The sequence below is a fragment of the Carya illinoinensis genome, chromosome 6, assembly GCF_018687715.1.
Source record: "Carya illinoinensis cultivar Pawnee chromosome 6, C.illinoinensisPawnee_v1, whole genome shotgun sequence".
NCBI lineage: Eukaryota > Viridiplantae > Streptophyta > Magnoliopsida > Fagales > Juglandaceae > Carya > Carya illinoinensis.
Window position 1 is genome coordinate 31566178 of NC_056757.1, and position 17567 is coordinate 31583744.

General features: G+C 37.6%; 1 long non-coding RNA gene across 1 annotated transcript; it reads right to left on the minus strand.

Annotated features, from left to right (window-relative positions):
- Nucleotides 1-4551: 4551 nt before the first annotated feature.
- Nucleotides 4552-11837, minus strand: LOC122314438. The gene is made up of 3 exons (XR_006243711.1): nt 11712-11837; nt 10356-10402; nt 4552-4791 (listed from the first exon to the last, which is right to left on the minus strand). It is a non-coding gene; the product is annotated as an uncharacterized LOC122314438 (long non-coding RNA).
- Between the last annotated feature and the right edge of the window lie 5730 nt (nt 11838-17567).

The following is a 17567-nucleotide window of genomic DNA, read 5'->3' on the forward strand; positions in this document are numbered from 1 at the left end:
AACTACTAAGTAGGTAGTTGTAAGTGTTGACAATTGGATCACAACCCATTTGCCTCATCTCATCAAGTATTCCCTTAGCTCCTTCAAAATCACATCTCCGACATTTAATCAAAATGTTGTAATAACCAGTTTTCCTCTTAGTAATTTCCATCACAAACTTGGCCATTTCAAAGGAACCCAAACTGTTGAGCATTTCAATCAGCGAGTGAACCTCGGAGGTTCGACATGACCCGCCGACTTCATTCAGCACCTCTACAACTCTTCTTACAGAACGCATAATGGAATCCTTGTTTGAAATGAAAATGGGTAAAAATCCAAGCAAAGAAACGCAAGGCGGACACTCTTTCCCAACTCAAAACCCGAAAAATCTCAGTAACTAAAGAAATAGATAAACTTAGATTCATTGAATCCAACTTGAACTCCTTTCGAATCGCATTCGGTCTAATCCCATTAATACCCATTTTTCCAGATTTTACATTTTCACTCAAAGTCATTGTTTCTATCGCAAATGAAACTGAAAACCAACGAAAGCACCTATTACAATAATTTCGAGAGAAATCAACGAAAGGAAGAGAAATAGTCTGTGAGGGACAAAAGAGAGAGAGTGCAAGTGTGAAATGAATTGTGAAATGAAGTGTGAAATGAAAATGACGTGTGAAATAATGTGTGAAATGAAGACTTCTGCAGAATTGAGAGCAATCCTCTCATATGCAGATCATGATACTTTACATGAGACTCTTACGTGTCTCTTATTTATTGGCTGGTGTAATTTTAAGTTTTACACCAGTTCCGACTTGAAGCTTTTCTCTATTCACACACACACACACACACACACACACACATATATGTTCAGTACTGAGAATTAATTAATAGATAAACAAAACAAATAAAAGTTTCACTTACTCTAGTTTTTTTCAACATGATTGGGAAGGCTGATTCACATCAGCATGCTATGAAGATAAAGCTAGATAATCATCTAAAAAAAATTAAAAAAATAGAGTTAGATATATAATAAACTAAGTTAGATAGATATTAAAAAAATATTTCAAGTTTCAAACTTACCTTCAAGATCCATCAACTCTATGTATTCTTCTAACTCCCGAATGTCGATAGCTTTGGTCTTTAACCAATTTTGGATGCAAATAAGAGTTTCGACAGTCTCTGGAAACAATGAACTCCTAAAAAGAACCAAGATGCTACCTCCAGTATTGAATGCGGACTCCGAGGCAACAATGGAAATGTGAGTGTCTAACACATCACGTGCTACCTCAGCAAGAACATGATAAATGGTGGCATTAACTCTCCACCAATCCAAAATATCAAAACTAAGTGAGTTTGGTGCACATCCCTCTAACAAATACCTATCTAGTTATGATCTAAACTCTATAGACCCTTGCTCCTCAAGGTATTTCTCTAACTTGCTATCAAATTTAGTCGAGCTACTATAAGAAGTAGAAGTAGTGCTTGGCCTCTCTTGAACCACATTAGAACTCCTCCCACTAGCCACACGAAATTTGTTATACTGCTCAATCAAGCGGCTTAACAAGAGTTTAACCTTGGCCTCTATCTTATCCCCCCAACTCATCCCCTTTGCATCGTCGCAACCAAAACCTCATTGACAACATTTTGTATTTTTGATCAAGCACAAAGGCAACATATATCATCAAGTTAAACTTATATGTGCTACTCCAATACTTTTCAAACTTATTTTTCATATTTGTGCCCATGGTCCTAGTGATGCTATCATTATTCATACACATATCAATTAATGTATCTTCGATTGTGCACAATTCTTGGAAATATACATTAGTTGTTATATACAAAGAACCAGAAATGTTCAATGTAACATCATAAAATATTTTTAGTAACTCTACAAAAATCTGTACTTTTTTCCAATCATCACCAATGTGGTTCACGAATTCATTATCCACATACATATAATAGCGTTCAAAGGCTAATTTGTGTTTTACAGCGGTGCTCAATATCAAGTATGTGGAGTTCCATCTAGTGGAAACATCCAAACAAAGCATCCTCTCATTAATATTTATCTTTATTGCACAAGCCTTGAACTTGGAAAACCTTGACGATGAATACTTCACATATTTGACGGCTTCTCTAATTGTTGATATTAACTGATTAACCTCTCTCAAACCATCATTAACAACCAAATTCAATATATGGGCAGCACACTGCATATGAAGGAACTCACCACCCAATATGGTACAATCATTATCATTTTTCCTCCTCCTCATGTAATCAACAGTAAAATCATTAGAGGAGGCGTTATCAACTGTGATGGTCAAAATATTATTAATCTCCCAACATGCAATCCCAAGTTTAACACCCTCCCAATAGTTTCACCCCTAAGATTGGAAATTTGGAAAAACTTTATTATTTTCTTATGCAATCTCCAATTGTAATTAATAAAATGTGCAGTAATGCACATGTAGTTCATGTTTTGCACTGATGTCTAGGTATCGGTGGTTAGACAAATTCTTTGACCATCTAATAATTTCTTTAGCTGTATATTCTCTTCGTTATACAGCCGGGATGACAATGTAAATCGAGACTCTAAATCAGCCACATACTCAGTAAGCCCTAAGTGCTTCACTTACCTAAAAGGCAATTCACACCTAATAAAAAACTTAGCAATTGATACCCTAAGTTTTTCAGCGTCATACTTTACTTGTGGGGTACATACTCTTCCCTCCGCATTCCTTTTACCACTAGAGGATTTACTTTTTCCAGTTCATTTAATCCTAAGAGGAAAATTTTTACATACATTATAAAGGTGGTGATTCATAGAAGAAGTGCCCACTACAACAAAATGACCTTTTTGCCACAAGTTCTTTTCCCACGACAAAGCATGGTGAGAAATGGTGGTGTTATCAGACCAAGGTTGTCTGTGGAAAATTAAATGAGTTGTTGCAGTGACATGCCCAGCCATGACTTTGTTTTAATGGAAAAATCATCCTTTTACGACGAAAGTTAGTAGCCGTAAGAAATAGAACCTTCCAATATTCATTGACCATAAAGAAAATAGATTTTTGGGATGAAGTGAACCTGTGAACAAATCTCTCTTATCTTTGATCATAATGTCCCATTTCCATGGGGAGAATAGAGTCTTCCCTCCCAATCTCACGAAATTTTGGATTTTCGGTGCAAATCAACAAGAAATCTATTACACAGCCAGACGTTAAACCAGTGGGGTTGTGCACATTAGGGCTGAGGAAATTAGGGGCTTCGATTAAGGAAGTAATTTTGCACCGACCAAAGAGTTGGCGTCCACAAGTTCGGCATCTCCCACGGTCAGCGTCTATCCTTTCAGTTCCCCATAAGACACGACCTTGCCTTCCAACATGCGCAAGGAAATACATGTTGGTTCCTATGATTTTCCCGATACAATTGATGCCCTCTTCAGACCAAATCTCCTACATTTCTCCTTGTCCTCTGTTAATTTCTCCCATTTCCCACAAATCAATCTCCTGATCGATATTGTATTGTTGACAAAATTAGGGCTTGGTGGTGAGAATTTCGCAGAAAGCAGAGACTTGGCAACCACAAGCTTCGAACATTCAACCCTAGAAGACTCTGCTAGAGCTTTGAACATCGCCAATCGACTTCGTGTAAGTCACTCTTAGGAGGCTTTTCTCTCCCCTGTTATCCATAAATTACACCTGCATCTTTCATAGTAAATGTGTGCACTTTTGTTGCTTCCTTACTAATCTTCATTACATATAGCACCTTATTATCTCATGATTTGATTTTAGGGAATTATTTAAGCAAAGCAAATTGGCTAATTGCATGCAATAAATAGCAATGACTTTTGGAATGGGTCTGTACAAGCTTGCTTCTACCGACATGCAAATGACAGGTAAGGAATTCTCCAGACTTGCATCAACAAGAGTTATTGTCCTAAACTCATTGCCTAGTATATCTCGATGATGTTGTTTTTGGAAACTTTATTGCTTTTTAGGTATAAGGGGGATTGTCCATGTAAACGTTTTTGTTGGTATAAAGGAGGCTAAAGAGGACTGTCCCCATAATTTCCTTGCCTTAAATTTGTTCTCCTAACCTTTTGGAGGGGAGAGGTGAATTAGGACCAATAGAAATATCTGTGCAGTATTGGTGAAAGGTAGAACTTTTCACCAATAAGTCTTCGTGAAAATTTGCACACTGGTTGGCCAGCGATGAACTCGTTACAATTATGATTTTAGTAGTAGAGGTTAGAAGTGAGGTTGTGTGTACACACTTGAAATCTCAATCTAATATCTCTTAAATACTAAACATTTTCCTAAGTAAAATAACTAATTTATTCCCAAAGTAAATCCAGAAAAACCTTTTATGCTATTTGTAATTTTTCTCTAAAATTTATTATTATATATATATATTTACCTTGGGAAGGAAATGTATTTTTATCTTAGTTTCAATTGAATCTAAGCCTTAAAAATCATCCAAAAGAGGACCATTGAATACACCATCCATTTGAAGAACAGTAAATACATATCTCCATCCATTTGATATAACCAAAAGAATTCTTTACATGTCCGTATGAATTACGCCATATCATACACACTTTGTTGCACGAAAGCCACAATTCACTATATATGTGCTAAATAATTGAATAAGCAGAGGCACATTTAATAAACTACAAATGTTGTAATATAAGACGATAACATTTCACGGGGGGACTAACGAGCTCCGTCTTTGCTTTTCACGCAGCACTTGTTCTGCCATAAAAGAGAATGACTTTACTGTGGCTTGCATCTTTGTAGCTCTCAAATAGTTTCCCTGCTCGATGAAGCAAAACATTCCATTTAATTCAATAAAATACTCTACAACACTTGTGCCACCCTTCTCTTCCTTATAGTTGTACCATGTTGGTATCAATTTAATTCAATAAAAGTCTACCCATTGGGGAAAGTTATCTTTCACAGATTACCAGACACACAAATGGCCAAGGCTCGGTGGTATGTTCTTAATAATTGCATAGAGGTTGAGCAATACATCGAGTAAGTATACCTTTATTGATGTAGTATAATGTTATCCTTCCCCTTGTAACATTTAGAACATATGTGCAGGGAGCACTATAACAAGATCAAAGAGGAGGACCCCAATAACATCAACCGTAGGCACTAGTATCAATTCCCATCGTGGTTCAGATCACACGTAAGACTTATTAATCGACCATTTGCTACATTTCTACTTTATTAATATAGCAAGTTTGTCACGCACCATGTCTTATGTCTTATTTTTCCAAGCAGATTAAAGAGTTGTGTGCATTTATTCCGGGTGATGTCACCGATGACATCTACGCATTAGCATGTGGTCCCGATCTGTGGGTCGGATCATATCCTGGATGTCTAATGAATGGAATTCTGTTCTATACGAAAGAGCATGAAAAGTATCGTCGCACCCAAAACAATGGGGTGGTGGTCAATGGGGAGCATCAGGGAACCCCCATTGACTACTACGGTGTATTGAATGACATAATAGAATTATGCTATATGGGTTGGCGTAAGGTTTACTTGTTTAGTTGTGCCTGGTGGGACATTGGCGACCCAAGGAGGGGGATATGTGTTAGGGACCATCTAATTAGTGTGAATACGTCTAGGAAATTATATAAAGACGAGCATTTTGCCTTAGCATGTCAAGCATTGCAAGTGTTTTACCTAAAAGACCCGAGCTTTGTTACGAGTGGAGACAAAGTGGTGGGTCATCCATCGTTTGTTTCTTTGGCATATTAGGCGCCACTTGCAGACACGCACAGTATCTGCAGCAAGTGACGCCTCAATTCTTCCGAAAATCACTGCACCAAAAAAAATTGTAGGCGGCTTTCTCCTATAAATAGGAGAGAGCTCAGTTGAGGTGTGTGCAGACAAGTGTAGAGAGAAAATAGATAGTGTGTGCTGCGTGTAGCGCTGTGCAGAGAAGATAGAAACAGAGTGGGTGAGTAGAGAGAGTTTACAAGAGAGGTTTTTGTAAAAATTATTTCATAGTGAAATTACAGCAGCTGTGGACGTAGACAGTTGCCAAACCATGTTAAATTTCGTCTCTCCTTTATTTAAAATCATCTCTGTCTCCGACCAGCTCCCAACAACTGGTATCGCGTCGAGACGAATCCATTGCCGCAAACGGAATCGGAAATGGAGGTTGGAGGAGCCCACACGCGCCCCCAGAAAATAGGCGCGTGCATCTACTGCAACTCAAGTGCTCCACACACATCCGAGGTTGAAGATGACTGAATTTCACACGCCCAAGTGCCCTCACGCGCCCTAGAGGTGTTCCGCGCGTGTATTTCACGCGCCTGAGCCGAGCCGAGCCGTGTAGCCGTGACTGAGCCGAGCCGAGCCCTGTTACTGAGCCTAGCCGTATTTTTGAGCCGAGCTGTGACTGAGCTGAGCCGACGCCATCCTGCCACTTGTCGCACTCTGGTTGGCCGAAACTATTTTGGCCTGTTTAAACTCAATTTTGATCCAATTTTGACGATTCCAGACTCGTTTCCAGCTAATTCGAGTGTTTCAGACGCAATGGTGATCTTTGTTTGTTTAAATTTGAACTCATTTGTAAAGTTATGGCTGGAGAAGAAGAAAAAGGTGTTGGTATCGAGAAATTTGACGGTACAGACTTTGCCTACTGGAGAATGCAGATAGAGGATTATCTCTATGGGAAGAAACTACATCTTCCACTCCTAGGAAGAAAGCCAGATGACATGAGCAATGAAGATTGGAGTTTCATTGATAGACAAGTGTTTGGAGTCATTTGACTAATACTGTCAAGATTAGTTGCACACAACGTGGGAAAGGAAAAGACCACAGTGGATTTGATGAAAACTCTATCAGACATGTACGAGCAGCCATCAGTCAATAAGAAAGTGCATTTGATGTACAAGCTATTCTACTTAAGAATGGCAGAAGGAACTCCAATTATTCAACATCTGAATGAGTTCAGCACCATCATCAATCAATTAGCTTCAGTGGGGATTGAATTTGATGATGAAGTACGTGCACTGATTGCTCTGGCTCAATTGCCAAAAAGTTGGGAGGCCATGAGAACAGCTGTTAGCAATTCTTATGGCAAAACAAAGATAAAGTATCAAGATATCCAGGACCATATTCTTAGCGAGGAAGTTCGCAGAAGAGATACAGGAGAAGCATTAACTTTCAGTTCTGCCTTAAACTCCGAGACGAGAGGTAGATGAGCTAGTAGAAGTTCAAATTGGGGCAGGTCAAAGTCCCAAAGAGGCAGAAGTAAATCTAGGTCCGGAAAATAAGTACAGTGCTAGAATTGTGGCAAGATTGGCCACTTCAAAAATAATTGCAAGGAAGCAAAGAAGAAGAATGAGCATGACTCTGCTAATGCCACAACAGAAGATCTCCAAGATGCCTTACTCCTTTCAGTCGACAACCAAATTGAATCTTGGGTGTTAGATTCAGGAGCCTCATTCCACACTACAACACACCGAGAAATCATGCAGAATTATGTCACTGGTGATTTCGGGAAGGTGTACTTAGCAGATGGTGAAGCGTTGGAAATCGAAGGCATGGGAGATATACGAATCAATCTGCCCAATGGAAGTGCATGGTTGCTACAGAAGGTGCGACATGTTCCCAAGCTCATGAGGAACTTGATTTCTGTAGGACAACTTGATGCTGATGGGCATTCAGTACTATTTACCGGTGGCATGTGGAAGATAACAAGAGGAGCTATGGTAGTAGCTCGAGGCACAAAAACAGGTACTCTATACATGACTTCAAGCATTATAGATATTGTTGCAATTGCTGACACAAATGCCAACCTATGGCATCAAAGGCTTGGTCACATGAGTGAGAAAGGAATGAAAGTACTATTATCCAATGGGAAGTTACCAAATTTGGAATCAACTGATTTTGACATGTGTGAAGGTTGCATTTTTGGGAAGCATAAAAAGGTTAGCTTCTTAAAAAATGGCAGAACTCTAAAGTCTACAAAGTTGGAGTTGGTGCACACAGATTTATGGGGGCCATCCCCAGTCGTTTCTCTTGGAGGATCGCGGTACTATGTTTCCTTTATTGATGACTCAAGTAGGAAAGTATGGGTTTATTTTTTGAAAAATAAATCTGACACATTTGACACTTTCAAGAAGTGGAGAGCCATGGTTGAAAATGAAACAGGCTTGAAGTTGAAATGTCTGAGGTCAGACAATGGCGGAGAGTACATCGACAGAGGGTTCAAAGAATTCTGTGCTGTAAATGGGATTAGATTCCAGAAGACTATTCCCGGGACATCGCAGCAGAATGGTGTAGCTGAACGCATGAACAGAACTCTCAATGAACGTGCCAGAAGCATGAGGCTGAATTCAGGATTGCCTGAATGTTTTTGGGCTGATGCAATTAACACTGCAGCCTCTTTGATTAATCGGGGACCTTCAGTTCCCTTAAAGTTTGATCTACCAGAAGAACTCTGGAGCGGAAAAAAGGTAAATCTTTCCCATTTGAAAGTTTTTGGTTGTATATGTGACGCCCTCAAATTTCATTTGGGATTGGACGGACATTTGAAACGTCAAGACATGCAACACAAGGTTACCTGCCCCCGTTCATGACATATAAGATGCAATGTTCCTAACATGCATATAACAATATGCAATATTCGCAGCGGATACATTTTTTTCTTTAGCAATACTATGCACCAAATTGAAAATATCCAAAATGCTTAAAACATACTTCATACATAAAAACCCATTGAACAACTAAGATCACAACACTAGTCCAAAATGGTTATGATCCAAAAAGTACTAGAGATGCAACTCAATCGTACAAGTAGTAATTTACGTTAATTACTATATTAACATTGATGTTGCACCGTTGCTTAGTCAACTGTGTTAGTTGATCAGCTCCTGATTCTCCTTCAGGTCCTGTAACAAGATCTACCATTCGGGGGGAATGGTAGTTGGGACTACTAAAATGAGATTTGATTACAAATCTCAGTAAGTTAACAAAACAACTTCCACACAAGCTAATGATGCATGGATGACAGTAAAAGCATAAATGCATAATCAAATTCATAAGTAATTAAAGTATAACTTAGCGTAGAACATAGCATAATTGACATAACTTAAATTGAAACATGAACTGAATTTGACTTGACATGAACTTGATTTGAAACTTGACTTAGCATGAACTTGCTCTGAAACTTGACTTAACATGAAAAATACATACTCCACAGTTGTTGTGGCCCCATGTATTCTACGTGTAAATACATACTCCACAGTTGTTGTGACCCCATGTATTCTATACAAACTTGACTTAACATGAAAAATACATACTCCACAGTTGTTGTGGCCCCATGTATTCTACGTGTAAATACATACTCCACAGTTGTTGTGGCCCCATGTATTCTATGTATAAATACATACTCCACAGTTGTTGTGGCCCCATGTATTCTACACAAACTTGACTTAACATGAAAAATACATACTCCACAATTGTTGTGGCCCCATGTATTCTACTTGTAAATACATACTCCATAGTTGTTGTGGCCCCATGTATTCTACACAAACTTGACTTAACATGAAAAATACATACTCCACAGTTGTTGTGGCCCCATGTATTCTACGTGTAAATACATACTCCACAGTTGTTGTGGCCCCATGTATTCTATACAAACTTGACTTAACATGAAAAATACATACTCCACAGTTGTTGTGGCCCCATATATTCTACGTGTAAATACATACTCCACAGTTGTTGTGGCCCCATGTATTCTACACAAACTTGACTTAACATGAAAAATACATACTCCACAGTTGTTGTAGCCCCATGTATTCTACGGAAACTTATTCTTTAACTGCTTAAATACACACTCCACAGTTGTTGTGGCCCCATATATTCTACGTGTCACAATTGCTGTGTCTCACGTAGTGTATGCATCATAATTGTTGTGACCCCATACATAAGTAATCAAGATGAAATGTGACTGGAATACGAAAGGACTGAAACCCTGACGTAACATAACGTGACTTGAACATAACTTGAAATACATGACCAACTTGAGATAGAAATATTTCGTAACATGGCATAACATATAATAGACAACATATTTAACATGACATACTTGCAACAGTGAATATTACATGACTTGACATATATGTAATAGATGGCATACTTAGCATGATATACTTGTAATGTACAACAATACATGACAGAATATATTATGTAACAGATAAAAACTGATGACAGAATAAATTCTGTATAACAAATAATTACGTGATGACTTGACATGGCATGACATATATTATAACACACATACATACACTGTAGTTCCTTTACTTAGCACACATACACAGTAGACTGCTAGTAAGTTAAAAGCTAACTTACCTCGATCTCCGCGTTTCTTATAAAACTTCAAGTGCGATCATGAGGAACTGTAATTAGTGATTCTAAAAGTTAGAACTAAATCACTAATAATTTGAAATATGGAAAATACTAACTTAAAGAGTAAAATTTTCATTTTACTCTCTACATGTGGAAAAATGACCGTTTTACTCATAACTTAAGGATTTTGCATACTAACTCCAAAAGTTTTCAAAATTTACATTCCTCATGTAAATTTTGTCCTAAACTTAAATATCAATTCAGAAAAATTTAAAACAAAACACAACTATGGAAAACACACTATGGCCGAAACATCCATAGGCCATTTCCCTTGATTTTTGTTGCAATTCCTTCCAATTTCAAAACTCATGCTTAAACCAAAATTTTGCAACAAACATCTTCCAATCCTAAGTTCAAAACCATACTTAAAACATCCATTTAGAAAAATCTAATAATCAACACCAAACTTTTTTGTAAAAAAATCTAAGCACTTGAATCACAAGTTTTGACCTTAAATCAAAACATCTCCAAGAATTTCAAAAATCAAATCTTACTTCTAACATATTTACAATATCATCCTAACATCAACCATGCTTTAAATTATCAAACTAAAGTCACCAAAATCACAAAATAACATTTGAAGGTTTTGGTTTTACACTTAGTCTAAAAACAGAAACGTTTTCCTCAACTTGTTTTGATGAATCTCTTGATCAATGGCTTAAGAAGGTGAGATCTTCGAAATAAAGCATCACATGGTTTAATGATGTGTCTTAAATAGGATCCAACCATCAAACTTAAAATCACATAGCTAGAAAAAAAATAAACATGGATCTAATCCAAAAACATCAAATCTTAGGCCTAACCAAAATCCTCTTGCATAGAAAAATCATATATTTGAAACTAATACTAAATATCTCCAAAATAACATTCTAACATGAAAATAAGAGACTTAGGATCATCATATAAAAAAATAAAAGCCTTTAGAGTAAGATCAAACCTCGAAATATTCAAACTTTCTCCAAATAAAAACTGTTTTGCCACTTCCAGTTTTCAAGTTTCTAGATCTAAGAAGATCTATCATCAAAAACTTTAGTCATGCAACAAAACCTCAATGAAAACTCTTAAACACATGCTAAGAACACTCCATAAAATTTTCGGATGAAGATATGTCCATTAGATTGGTCAAAAACTCCAAAACATAACATACTCTCCAGATTCAAGCCCAGAATGACCTTTCCATGGTTAAAAATACTTTTTACTGACTAAATGACCATGGAATGATACAAAAAATATATCTATAGAAACTAGACTCAAAGAGGAACAACTTTTATGAAGGAGTCATCATGTAAAAATACTTACAAATGGTTGAAAATCTTCACGCAAGAAGACCCATAAATCTGTCCGAGAGCTCTTTTGCGTTTCTCTCTAAGAATGGGATGAAGAAATTATTAAAGTGAAGTAAAAGTGTCTTGCATGACTCAAGACTTCTGTGGGGGGATTATTTGGACCTTAATGATCATTGAGTGGAGGTATACGTGTGACATGAAGTGAAGGATAGTGGGGGGGCAAAGGACAAAAGCTATGGGGCATGGTGCTTGATGGGGTGGGTTCCTCCATACTATTGAGTGCAACTTGTGGCAATGAATGATCTGCCAAGTGGGGGAGGAAACTTCTCCAAGAAGCCTTGCCAAGGTGGCCAAATTCGTGAGCCTTAGTGGGCCTCAATATGGTTGATCAGATGAAAAAGATTTTGCTTAGGTGTCATGATCTCACACCTTGATTTCCTTCACAATTTCATCTAATGGTTTCTTTTTGTGCCAAGTATCTAATACTATTAATTATGTGTGGTTAAGATCTTGCCAAGTGTCCAAATAAAATTTTGCTAACCTAATTTGGACATTACACACTGTGATTTTGAAAACACTGTGCTTAGTACGTTTACCGGGGTTATTATTCACTCCAAAAATAAACGTAATAAACTTAGTACTAAAAAATCATAAATATTCAATTAAGCCTAGTGGTGTAGACTATAATGTATTCTGACACTTCTAACTATCTCAAATAATTAAAATCGTATTTCTGGCACCAAAGTGAGTGATAACACTAACTATGTTGACAGGCTAAAACCTATGTGATTAGTCGATTCGTGAAAACTTATGGAGTCTTCACGAGATCCCTAAAGCTAATAGAAATTTCATAATTAAATTTCTAGCGGGCTGTTACAGTATATCATATGTTCACATAGATTCTACTGATTGTAACAAGTTAGAAGCCAAATCTAGAAAATGTTTTTTCATCGGTTATGGTGATGAAGAATTTGACTATCGATTTTGGGATGATAAAAATCGCAAAATCATCAGAAGTAGAAATGTGATATTCAATGAGCAGATTTTGTACAAAGCTAAGTCACAAGTTGAACCTGAAGAGCAGCTAAAGAAACCTGAGGTCGTTGACTTTGATGTTACTCGAGTCAACACTGATTAGAACGAGGATCAAGAGAATGATGATATACAGATCGAACCACGTACACCACTCACTGTTATTCGAAGATCTTCAAGAACAATTAGGCCACCACAGCGGTTCTCACCATCTCTACACCACATCCTGTTAACAGATAGTGGTGAACCGGAAAGTTATGATGAAGCTCTACAAATTGAAGATTTGATCAAGTGGGAGAAAGCCATGTAAGATGAGATGGAGTCACTGATATCAAATCAGACATGGGAGCTAACTAAACTTCCAAAAGGCAAGAAGGCTTTGCACAATAAATGGGTGTACAGAATTAAGGAAGAGCACAATGGTAGCAAGCGCTACAAAGCCAGAATGGTCGTGAAGGGGTTTCAACAAAAGAAAGGTGTCAACTACATAGACATTTTCTCCCCAGTTGTAAAATTGACCACGATCAGGCTAGTGTTGGCAATTGTGGCTGTAGAGAATCTACATCTTGAGTAATTAGATGTGAAGACTGCATTCCTTCATGGTGATTTGGAGAAAGACATCTATATGCACTAGCCACAAGGATTCTCAGTGAAAGGAAAAGAGAATCTAGTTTGCAAACTGAATAAGAGCTTGTATGGCCTAAAACAAGCTCCACGACAATGGTACCGAAAGTTTGACAACTTCATGTGCAGAATGGATTTACAAGACTGCAGGCTGACCATTGTTACTATATGAAGAACTTTGACAACTCTTATATTATCCTACTGTTGTATGTGGATGATATGCTCGTTGTAGGGTCAAGCATTGAGGAGATCAATAAACTGAAGAAGCAGTTGTCAAAGCGGTTTGAGATGAAGGATTTGGGTGCTGCAAAACAAATCCTTGGTATGAGAATTATTAGAGACAGATCTAATGATACTCTCAAGCTCTCCCAGGAGGAGTATGTAAAGAAGGTGCTCAGAAGGTTTAACATGGACAAGGCGAAACCAGTGAGCACACCCTTAACTAGTCACTTTCGACTAACTAAGGATCAGTCACCAAAGACGGAGGAAGAGCAAGAATGCATGAACAGAATACCCTATGCATATGCTATTGGTAGTCTTATGTACGCCATGGTCTGTACAAGGCCAGATATTGCACAAGCAGTGGGAGCTGTGAGCAGGTACATGAGTAATCCAGGAAAGCAACATTGGGAAGTAGTCAAGTGGATTTTAAGATATCTACAAGGCTCTTCAGATACGTCACTATGCTTTACAAAAGTAGGTTTAAAACTACAGGGATATGTAGATGTTGATTTAGCAGGTGATATTGACAGCAGAAAAAGTACTACTGGATTTGTGTATACGCTGGGTGGTACAGCTGTATCGTGGGCTTCTAAGTTATAGAAGATTGTTGCTCTCTCAACTACAGAAGCAGAATACATTGCTATAACTGAAGCAGGGAAGGAAATGGTTTGGTTGCAATCATTCTTGGAGGAATTGGGAAAGAAGAATGAAAAATGTATTCTGCACAGTGATAGTCAGAGTGCTATTTTTCTTGCAAAGAATCCAGCCTTTCATTCCAGAACAAAACACATACAGTTGCGATACCATTTTATCTGATCTCTTCTCGATAGTGGATAGCTGATACTTGAGAAGATTCGAAGAACAGAGAACCCAGCAGACATGTTCACAAAAGTAGTTACTACTAACAAACTGAAGCTGTGTGTAGCTTCAGTTGGCCTCCATACTTAAAGGCATGACTTGAAGTTGCTGTGATGGTTGTTATGAAGATATGTAGACTCATTTGTCTCCAAGTGGGAGATTGTTACGAGTGGAGACAAAGTAGTGGGTCATCCACCGTTTCTTTCTTTGGTATATTAGGCGCCACTTGCAGACACACACAGTGTCTGCAGCAAGTGAAGCCTCAATTCTTCCGTAAATCACTGCACCGAAAAAAATTGTAGGCGGCTTTCTCCTATAAATTGGAGAGAGCTAAGTTGAGGTGTGTGCAGACAAGTATAGAGAGAAAACAGATAGTGTGTGCTGCGTGTAGCGCTGTGCAGAGAAGATAGAAAGAGAGTGGGTGAGCAGAGAGAGTTTACAAGAGAGGTTTTTGTAAAAATTATTTCATAGTGAAATTACAGCAGCTGTGGATGTAGGCAATTGCCGAACCACGTTAAATTTTGTCTCTCCTTTATTTAAAATCATCTCTGTCTCCGACTAGCTCCCAACAAGCTTAAGGGGAAGTTGGCATGTCATACATAAGATTACGAGTAGGAATATTTTCAACTCAGTCGATGAACCCTGGAGAGGAAGAGGAAGATTATGACGAATCCTCTAGGTGTCAATTGGAAGATGAGGGGTGACGCTAATGGCAACAACTATGGGCCTGTTATGGAGAGTGACTCTGCCATACCGAATCCATTGCATCAAGTCAATGAACAACATTTGCCTGTTGATCCATCTATCATATCACGTCGACACCTTACCCAACCAGTTGATGATGACGTCTTTATTGATGATGACAGCCTTGACGATGAGGATAACTTTGGTAGCGAGTCCGATCATCAACATGATCGGGACTCAGATGATGATAATGGTATTTCTTTCCCAACCATATACATGATGATTATATATATGCCACATGGTTCATCAATAGACTCGTAACACATTTTGTGCATGTTGTTAGCGGTTTCTGCATGACTTCAAAAGGCTATGGTGGGGATTGCATTGATGTTGCATGACTTCACGTGATGGGGATTGGATTCACCATGTTCAACATGTAAGTGTCCAAATTCAGTTATAAAACAAATACTTGTGCATATCCCTTAATGTTTCTTCAAGTACATGCCCTCAACTTATAAGTATCGGTCTATTTTTCCTTGATTTGGGGTATTCTCAATTGATATGACAAAATACCATATATAGGTGGGTTATTGAAGCATCAGATGGACCTGGACTGGCCACTTTTCCCCTCATTAATATGGCTAATATTATTTTGGGAATAAGCATCAGAAAACATGGTAATGAAACATCATAATTGTGTAGTGGTTTTGACTATAAGCAGTACGCTTCTTTGGTTTTATCTTAAGTTCAAAGGGGTGGGATCTTTGCCTATAACTGTCTAGTACAAAGGTCCATAACACTCACAATACACTTTTTGTCTGTCATGAATAGAACATGACAGAAAAGAAGTGCATGAAATTAATTCTTGAGATTCATGAGAGCTACTCATAAGATCCTTATTGCAAAGCACAAAAACCTAATGTAACTCGTGGAAACTGGCCGCATAAGCAATTTGGACTCAATGAACTCTTGACATTAGAACTAATTATGAGTTTTTCACCCAAGCCATAGTTTAACTATAAATTTATGAGAGGTTTGTATAACAGTTTTTTTTTCCTAGACACAGTTGATATCCCCTTAGTTTATTGGAAAAATAGAGCTAAGATAGGCATATGTTGCTTTGCATTGCCTACTTACCAATCACAATAGCACATGGTTATGTATAGGAAGTAATTATGTACTCATCAGGTTTAAATATTGGATGCAGATGGATTGGTCTATCACAAGAAAACATTGTGGACAACCTACAATATCAACTTACGAACCATGCACATTTATGGATGTCAGTGCTGGACATGGAGGAGGCATTACTGTTGGGGAGTCAAAGTTTATATTGAGGCAATTATATGATATGGGGTCCAATGATGAATATTAGAGATGAGATTTAAATTGTGTACTGAAAAATCATATTGAAGAATGATGTTAGTGGATGCTAATGCATAACATTATCCAATGAAATTAATGCATTAACTAGAAATAGAACCAAGTCCTGGAAATCACATGAAAAATAGAAACAAATGGTGTACAACAGCAACACATGGCTTAAAATGTGCTTGGCGTAGGAGCTTCAATGACCCAGTATCAGTTATAAAACATGGTGTGAATTTATGGACATACAATCCCCCATGCAATCTTCAACTTTAAAACAAAGTTGTGATCAGATAAAATTATGTACTTTATTAAGAAAAGAAGGATCTAGAATGTTCCTGAACTTCAAAAGGATCATTATCCATTTTGTTATACAATGACTAAAAGTGTGAACTGGACATTGTTAAATTTGCAAGGATGTTAAAAGACAACAAGTGAAAGGGTTTTTCCAATAAATAATAATAATTGGACGTTGTTTAATTTTTCTTGCACTTAGAATAAACTCATATGCTGCACTATGCAAATGGTTGTTATAGTTGTGACTGGGAGTGTTGTGATTTTGCTGAAAATAACATTTGATGGATATATGGTTACTTCACATGCAACAGAAATTTGTAACTAATTTATTGCTCTAATAAAAGAGGCAGGAGATCTATTGAGGGGCAGGATAGTAAAATTTGGACTAGCTGTAAACTGGTGCCACGGTCAATTCCAAAGTCAAAAGAGATGGGTTTCTGCACAGTATGGACAGCTGTACTCTTACCAACCCATTTGGTCCATTTTTTACTTACATATGATATATTTTCTATGTGTGTTCTGGTTTAACACTACGTGCTGGAGATAAGAAGACTGGCTACCGGCCCTGCATGTGTTTTCAGAGACTTCATGCCTTCTTCAGTAAGTAATAAAAAGGTTGATGCATATCCAAAGGGTTATCCATTGCTAAGTAAGAGCTACAAGAATACATGGATATTTTTTTCCCTTTTGTCGTTTCACCAAGTTACTTGTTTTTAACGTATTGGCTCATTGGTTTTGAGTCTTAACTTTTTAGTTGCCACAAAACCTAGCAAAATACAAAGGT